General features: G+C 47.4%; 1 protein-coding gene across 1 annotated transcript in view; it reads right to left on the bottom strand.

Moving 5' to 3' along the window:
• Positions 1-8,984, bottom strand: part of LOC311246214 (uncharacterized protein) — a 33,996-nt gene extending 25,012 nt beyond the window's left edge. The window contains exon 1 of the mRNA XM_084336335.1: positions 8,942-8,984. The gene's annotated coding sequence lies outside the window, so the exon portion shown is untranslated. The remainder of the gene's footprint in view (positions 1-8,941) is intronic.
• Between the last annotated feature and the right edge of the window lie 457 nt (positions 8,985-9,441).

Genomic DNA, 9,441 nt, shown 5'->3' on the forward strand with positions numbered 1-9,441 from the left:
CCAACCTCCTCCAATGTACAGTTTCTACGTCAAATGTATATACTCCCTTTTCTTGACTCCTTCTGTATCACAAACAGTACTGTATTTGCAAATCTGATATGTCATAAATGTATAGATGTAGCAGTACTGACTATCTGTATGTCATGTATGTCATATATGTCCTGATGAATTGAAAATGGGGGACCCTGATGTAAACAAGACGAAAGTTTTTCTCTGGTCTGCATCCCCTTAACAATTGTGTGTATTGAGCTGTACTGTATTGTACCCATTCTGCAATCTGTTAATAAAGTTTTCAATCAATCAATCAATCAATGCACTCCTCAGGTGCAAGCCTAGTTGGCTGAATGCAAATCTGAATCTGAATCTAACACAAAACACCTCAAACACATACCCAGTTGTCAATATCAATGGTCATGCCAAGCCAGTAAAATCTCGAGCACATTGCAGTGCGGGTTTTCAGCTGTCCTGTATGTCCACCCATTGGAGAGGAGTGGTACTCTTTGAAGAGTCTTCGTCCATCCTCTTTGGATTTGACTGCTCTTCTCTTTTCAAAGAAGAGCTCTCCTTCTGCAGTGAACAACTATAATCATTAAAGAGTTATCTTACCAAGACACTTGTTACATTTTATATGCATTGTAGATACTCACCTTTTACTGTGAATTTGGAGGAATACCTTCTTAGGTTCTGTTTCTGGGATTTATCAAACCCGTCAGGGTATATTCCCAATGAAATCAAATTGACCACCTCGGTCCACCTGTTCTCCATTGCTATACAGACCAGGGTCGGGATAAGTATTATTAACACACAAGTGATTTTTGATGCATAAAAAGTGATATTATTAACACACAAGTGATTTTTGATGCATACAAAAGTGATTTTAAAACAAGATAACGCTAAACTCAGGCCTATATCTTTTTACAGCTGCGTGTCAGCTGGATGTCGTCATCGTCACATTTTGGTACATTTTATCATCTACTTTATACATGCTTTATACATTCTGCTGCAAAGCCAATTACATGCAAATATGTACATGTTTATACAGTAATAAGTTATGTATGTACAAATTAGAGATGCCCCGATCGATCGGCCACCGATCGTTATCGGCCGATACTCAGTATAAATATGCAATCTGTGAATTCCGATAATTAGTCATATTCGCCGATAGCGGAAACCGATCAAGCGAAGCTCTCACTCGCTGTCTGTCTCAGACACACACGACCTGCAAACTGCCGCTGCTCCTCCTCCCTAGCCCCGCCCGCCCCCGTGTAGAGTTTGTAAACAAAGAGGTGCGGCTCCTCTGCTCGAGTCTGTAGTGCACTGCATTCGACCTGCGCTAACGTTAGCTACCTAGCTATCGTTACTGTTTAAACAAAATTACCCAGTCAACTATTCACGTTTAGTAGGCATTGTCTAACGGTATTTAGCCGGCTAGCTACCGATAGCTCCTGATATCAACAAATGATCCAGAAAGTCTAGTAGTTCATGTTCATACCTCAGTTAGCTTGCGTTAGCGGACGTTCGTTTACTGTTCAAAACGAAATGTCCCATTGAACTAAAGTTCTGTCTTAACGTCATCTAGCCGGCTAGCAGTAGCTACAGATAGCTCTTGATATCAATGTCTTATAACATTGATTTAATGCGTATTCGAGCTGAGGGCTTGCTGAATGTGAAACGACCAAAGCACTTAACGTTACCAATGGGGTCCCGCTGCAGCGCCGGAGAATCCTTTTGAGCTGGGCTACTAGAGTACACACAGACAGTGGAGCTGTTTGCAGATAGTGAGCATTTTGACTTGTTGCGTGGTGGCGATGTCTCGCAGTCGCAGATAATACAAGTACAAGTCTAATTATATAATATATATATTTTATAAAAAAAAAAAAAAAAAAAAAAAACTTTTTATATAAAATAATTTTTAATTTCTTTTTAATCAAAAACAATCGGTATTGGATCGGTATCGGCCGATATGGATCACGACGATCGGTGATCGGTATCGGTGGCAAAAAACGTGATCGGAGCATCCCTAGTACAAATATGTTTTAAGATATTGCTCACCATCAACAAGTCAAACAAGACGTTCGGCTGCAGATTATTGTAGCTGAAAACGAGTGGAAAGGGATTGTGGGTCATCATGCGCACTACAGCTGGGTATTAGCACTACAGCTGGGCACTACAGCTGGGTATTACAGCTGGGCACTACAGCTGGGCACTACAGCTGGGTATTACAGCTGCGCACTACAGCTGGGCACTACAGCTGGGTATTACAGCTGCGCACTACAGCTGGGTATTACAGCTGCGTATTACAGCTGCGCACTACAGCTGGGCACTACAGCTGGGTATTACAGCTGGGTATTACAGCTGCGCACTACAGCTGGGTATTACAGCTGCGCACTACAGCTGGGTATTACAGCTGCGCACTACAGCTGGGTATTACAGCTGGGCACTACAGCTGGGTATTACAGCTGCGCACTACAGCTGGGTATTACAGCTGGGCACTACAGCTGGGTATTACAGCTGGGTATTACAGCTGGGCACTACAGCTGGGTATTACAGCTGGGTATTACAGCTGGGCACTACAGCTGGGCACTACAGCTGGGTATTACAGCTGGGCACTACAGCTGGGTATTACAGCTGGGTATTACAGCTGGGCACTACAGCTGGGTATTACAGCTGGGTATTACAGCTGGGCACTACAGCTGGGCACTACAGCTGGGTATTACAGCTGCGCACTACAGCTGGGCACTACAGCTGGGCACTACAGCTGGGTATTACAGCTGGGCACTACAGCTGGGTATTACAGCTGGGTATTACAGCTGGGCACTACAGCTGGGTATTACAGCTGCGCACTACAGCTGGGTATTACAGCTGGGCACTACAGCTGGGTATTACAGCTGCGCACTACAGCTGGGCACTACAGCTGGGTATTACAGCTGCGCACTACAGCTGGGTATTACAGCTGGGCACTACAGCTGGGTATTACAGCTGCGCACTACAGCTGGGTATTACAGCTGCGCACTACAGCTGGGTATTACAGCTGCGCACTACAGCTGGGTATTACAGCTGCGCACTACAGCTGGGTATTACAGCTGGGCACTACAGCTGGGTATTACAGCTGCGCACTACAGCTGGGTATTACAGCTGGGTATTACAGCTGGGTATTACAGCTGGGTATTACAGCTGGGCACTACAGCTGGGTATTACAGCTGGGCACTACAGCTGGGTATTACAGCTGCGCACTACAGCTGGGTATTACAGCTGCGCACTACAGCTGGGCACTACAGCTGGGCACTACAGCTGGGTATTACAGCTGGGTATTACAGCTGCGCACTACAGCTGGGTATTACAGCTGGGTATTACAGCTGGGTATTACAGCTGGGTATTACAGCTGGGTATTACAGCTGGGTATTACAGCTGGGTATTACAGCTGGGTATTACAGCTGGGTATTACAGCTGGGCACTACAGCTGGGTATTACAGCTGCGCACTACAGCTGGGCACTACAGCTGGGTATTACAGCTGGGCACTACAGCTGGGTATTACAGCTGCGCACTACAGCTGGGTATTACAGCTGGGCACTACAGCTGGGTATTACAGCTGCGCACTACAGCTGGGTATTACAGCTGCGCACTACAGCTGGGTATTACAGCTGCGCACTACAGCTGGGTATTACAGCTGGGTATTACAGCTGGGCACTACAGCTGGGTATTACAGCTGGGCACTACAGCTGGGTATTACAGCTGGGTATTACAGCTGCGCACTACAGCTGGGTATTACAGCTGGGTATTACAGCTGGGTATTACAGCTGGGTATTACAGCTGGGTATTACAGCTGGGTATTACAGCTGGGTATTACAGCTGCGCACTACAGCTGGGTATTACAGCTGCGCACTACAGCTGGGTATTACAGCTGCGCACTACAGCTGGGTATTATAGCTGGGTATTACAGCTGGGCACTACAGCTGGGTATTACAGCTGCGCACTACAGCTGGGTATTACAGCTGGGTACTACAGCTGGGTATTACAGCTGGGTATTACAGCTGGGTATTACAGCTGGGTATTACAGCTGGGTATTACAGCTGCGCACTACAGCTGGGTATTACAGCTGCGCACTACAGCTGGGTATTACAGCTGCGCACTACAGCTGGGTATTACAGCTGGGTATTACAGCTGGGTATTACAGCTGGGCACTACAGCTGGGTATTACAGCTGGGTATTACAGCTGGGTATTACAGCTGGGCACTACAGCTGGGTATTACAGCTGGGTATTACAGCTGCGCACTACAGCTGGGTATTACAGCTGGGTATTACAGCTGCGCACTACAGCTGGGTATTACAGCTGGGTATTACAGCTGGGCACTACAGCTGGGTATTACAGCTGGGTATTACAGCTGGGTATTACAGCTGGGTATTACAGCTGGGTATTACAGCTGCGCACTACAGCTGGGTATTACAGCTGGGTATTACAGCTGGGCACTACAGCTGGGTATTACAGCTGGGTATTACAGCTGGGTATTACAGCTGGGCACTACAGCTGGGTATTACAGCTGGGCACTACAGCTGGGTATTACAGCTGGGTATTACAGCTGGGTATTACAGCTGCGCACTACAGCTGCGCACTACAGCTGGGTATTACAGCTGGGCACTACAGCTGGGTATTACAGCTGGGCACTACAGCTGGGTATTACAGCTGGGTATTACAGCTGGGCACTACAGCTGGGTATTACAGCTGGGTATTACAGCTGGGCACTACAGCTGGGTATTACAGCTGGGCACTACAGCTGGGTATTACAGCTGGGCACTACAGCTGGGCACTACAGCTGGGCACTACAGCTGGGCACTACAGCTGGGTATTACAGCTGGGTATTACAGCTGGGCACTACAGCTGGGCACTACAGCTGGGTATTACAGCTGGGCACTACAGCTGGGCACTACAGCTGGGTATTACAGCTGCGCACTACAGCTGGGCACTACAGCTGGGCACTACAGCTGGGCACTACAGCTGGGCACTACAGCTGGGTATTACAGCTGGGTATTACAGCTGCGCACTACAGCTGGGTATTACAGCTGGGTATTACAGCTGGGTATTACAGCTGGGCACTACAGCTGGGTATTACAGCTGGGTATTACAGCTGGGTATTACAGCTGGGCACTACAGCTGGGCACTACAGCTGGGTATTACAGCTGGGCACTACAGCTGGGTATTACAGCTGGGTATTACAGCTGGGCACTACAGCTGGGCACTACAGCTGGGTATTACAGCTGGGCACTACAGCTGGGTATTACAGCTGGGCACTACAGCTGGGCACTACAGCTGGGCACTACAGCTGGGCACTACAGCTGGGTATTACAGCTGGGCACTACAGCTGGGCACTACAGCTGGGTATTACAGCTGCGCACTACAGCTGGGCACTACAGCTGGGCACTACAGCTGGGTATTACAGCTGGGTATTACAGCTGGGTATTACAGCTGGGCACTACAGCTGGGCACTACAGCTGGGCACTACAGCTGGGCACTACAGCTGGGTATTAGAGCTGGGTATTACAGCTGCGCACTACAGCTGGGTATTACAGCTGGGTATTACAGCTGCGCACTACAGCTGGGTATTACAGCTGCGCACTACAGCTGGGTATTACAGCTGGGTATTACAGCTGCGCACTACAGCTGGGTATTACAGCTGCGCACTACAGCTGGGCTGGTCTTTTTTTTGTGCCATCAGGCTGTCTCCCCCGTTCCCCCCATGGTCTCATGTTCCTTTGTTTTTGTTTCTTTGTTGTTTTGTTTTGTTTCTTTGCTTTCGCCTCTTTGTTTGTACCCCTGCTCCCGACTACTGTCAGCGACTTCGGGTTATTGAGAAGCGCTATATAAATTAAATGAATTATTATTATTATTATTTACTACAGCTGGGTATTACAGCTGGGTATTACAGCTGGGTATTACAGCTGGGCACTACAGCTGGGTATTACAGCTGGGTATTACAGCTGGGCACTACAGCTGGGTATTACAGCTGCGCACTACAGCTGGGTATTACAGCTGGGCACTACAGCTGGGTATTACAGCTGGGTATTACAGCTGGGTATTACAGCTGGGCACTACAGCTGGGCACTACAGCTGGGTATTACAGCTGCGCACTACAGCTGGGCACTACAGCTGGGCACTACAGCTGGGTATTACAGCTGCGCACTACAGCTGGGCACTACAGCTGGGCACTACAGCTGGGTATTACAGCTGCGCACTACAGCTGGGCACTACAGCTGGGCACTACAGCTGGGTATTACAGCTGCGCACTACAGCTGGGTATTACAGCTGGGTATTACAGCTGGGTATTACAGCTGCGCACTACAGCTGGGTATTACAGCTGGGCACTACAGCTGGGTATTACAGCTGGGCACTACAGCTGGGTATTACAGCTGGGCACTACAGCTGGGTATTACAGCTGCGCACTACAGCTGCGCACTACAGCTGGGTATTACAGCTGGGCACTACAGCTGGGTATTACAGCTGCGCACTACAGCTGGGTATTACAGCTGCGCACTACAGCTGGGTATTACAGCTGCGCACTACAGCTGGGTATTACAGCTGGGCACTACAGCTGGGTATTACAGCTGCGCACTACAGCTGGGTATTACAGCTGAATGTCGTCATCGTCACATTTTGGTGTACGACATTTTATCATCTACTTTATACATGCTTTATACATTCTGCTGCAAAGCCAATTGCATGCAAATATTTACATGCTTATACAGTAATAAGTTATGTATGTACAAATATGCGGTCTTTGATTGATTGATTGAAAACTTTATTAACAGATTGTAGAATGGGTACAATACAGTACAGCTCAATACACACAATTGTTAAGGGGATGCAGACCAGAGAAAGACTTTCGTCTTGTTTACATCAGGGTCCCCCATTTTCAATTCATCAGGACATATATGACATACATGACATACAGATAGTCAGTACTGCTACATCTATACATTTATGACATACCAGATTTGCAAATACAGTACTGTTTGTGATACAGAAGGAGTCAAGAAAAGGGAGTATATACATTTGACGTAGAAACTGTACATTGGAGGAGGTTGTGTGGGGGGGGTTGGGTACATTGGGATATTGACAACCATACTGGGTAATTTACATTGGAGGTGGTTGGGGGGGGGGGGCCGGGGGGCACACTGTATAAACAAGTAATACTGTACATTGAGGGGGGGGGGGGAGGAGACACTGTACAAACAAACAAAATTGTACATTGAACTATTGACAAAACCATACTAGGTAAATGACTGTACATTGGAGGGGGTTGGGTTAGGATATTTACAGGGGCCAGTGTTGAATTGCAGTCTCCCGTAGGTGTCCCTTGAGAGAGGTTTTGAAAGTGGGTAGTGATCCACATTCCTTTACAGCTTTGGGTAGGGCGTTCCACATTGATGTGGCATAATTGCGAAACGTGTTTAGTCCCTTATTTGAGCCGAATCTGGGTTTAACATGATTTGTGGAGCTCCCTCTGGTGTTGTGATCGTGGTATTCACTGACCTTTGGGAAGTATTTTGACATGTACATGGGTACCTTGGTCGTGTAGTGTATCTTGTAGACCAGGCCCATTGCAAGTTGTTGTACTCTGTCGTCTACTCTAAGCCATCCTAGGTTGTCAAAGTGGGCAGGGGTGAGGTGGGTTCTAGGAGTAAGGTCAGGCAGTAGTCTGACCAGTTTGTTTTGAGATGTTTGTAATTTTGTTTTTAGCGCCTTTGAGGTGCTTTGGTACCATGAGGTGCAAGCATAGTCGTAGTACCCCTGAATGAGTGCTCCTGCCAGAGTCTTCAGGGTGTTCTTGTTTACCAGAGAGGAGATCCGGTACAAGAATCGAGTTCGTTGGTTGACTTTTTTTATTACATTGGATGCCATTTTGTCACAGGAGAGATTAGCCTCTAGGATGGAACCCAGGTAGGTAATTTCATCTTTCCTTGTGACAATATTGTCACCCACTGTAACTGAGAAGCCGTCGGTCTTGCTGAGTTTGTTATTTGAACCGAAGAGAATGGACTCTGTTTTGCCCATGTGTAATGATAGTTTGTTATCAGCGAGCCATATGCAGATTCTGCCTAGTTCCGAGCTGAGGGTTTTTTCAACCTGTAACTTGTTCTTGTCAGAGACCAGCAGGGCTGAGTCGTCCGCAAACAGGAACAAGTTGCAGTCACAAGCTGACGACATGTCATTTGCATAAATTAGGAACAGTAGCGGTCCTAGTATGCTTCCTTGTGGAACACCACAGCTCACTGTGAGGGGGGGGGATAGGGTACCGTTTACCTCCACCATCTGTTCCCTCCCCTCAAGGTAGGATTGCATCCAGCTCACTGGTCCACCTGTTCTCCATTGCTATACAGACCAGGGTACAGCTGCGTGTCAGCTGGATGTCGTCATCGTCACATTTTGGTGTACGACATTTTATCATCTACTTTATACATTCTGCTGCAAAGCCAATTGCATGCAAATATTTACATGCTTATACAGTAATAAGTTATGTATGTACAAATATGTTTTAAGATATTGCGTCACCATCAACAAGTCAAACAAGACGTTCGGCAGCAGAATTTTGTAGCTGAAAACGAGTGGAAAGGGATTGTGGGTCATGCGCATGCGTGCGCAAGCGCAGGAGCGCTCGGCAGTAGAATTCTGCAGGGAGTAGAACACCGGAAAAAAAATAGGACCCGGGGAACATAGGGATGATCCCAGATTGGGAAGCTCCGTTTCAAGAAAAGACATAATTTATGCAAACAGTGCTGGGATGATAAACATTGCACCTTACAAACGCAATTCCAAATCAGTTAATTCCACAATGCACGACACGTGAGTTCAGTTGAGTTCAGCCCCCCCCCCCCCCCCCCTCCAAGAAAGAAAACAACAACACGATTCCCGTCAGAAACAGACTAAAATAATAATGAAGTACTCACAGATACCAGACACGATTTACAGTCGCTTAGGTCTCCAACGGTCCCCGACCAGGAAATACAACGACCCTCGATGTTCCCAGTCTACACCAATCTCAGGTTCTATCTCGACGACGAACTGCGCACTGTGCCTTTACTAATAAATGGAAGACCCTGTAGCTAAGTTGTTGATGTTGTTGCGTGAACTCAACTCTCGGGCGGACCTCACAGCCTCTATGTTGCCAAGTCCCTAGATGGGCGGCGCCATCTTGGTAGGCAACAATAGCATATAATATAAAACCCGGGGTCCTCGGAGAAATCAGATGGTCCGTGTAAAGATTGTAGTCTACTATCAATAAGACAGACGGGTAGATCTTTATGCTTGCTTCAGCCAGCTGTTTATTGTCTGAAGGTTGTCAGTCACACTTATCATTACAGTCCGTGCTAGTGTGAATGGCGTGACGTTTTCATCCGCCCTGCTTCTTGCCCGATCACACCCACCTCACGCCGCTTTCTCCCTTCCG

This window comes from Notolepis coatsorum (genome assembly GCF_963971535.1).
Source record: "Notolepis coatsorum genome assembly, chromosome: 1".
Taxonomy (NCBI): domain Eukaryota; kingdom Metazoa; phylum Chordata; class Actinopteri; order Aulopiformes; family Paralepididae; genus Notolepis; species Notolepis coatsorum.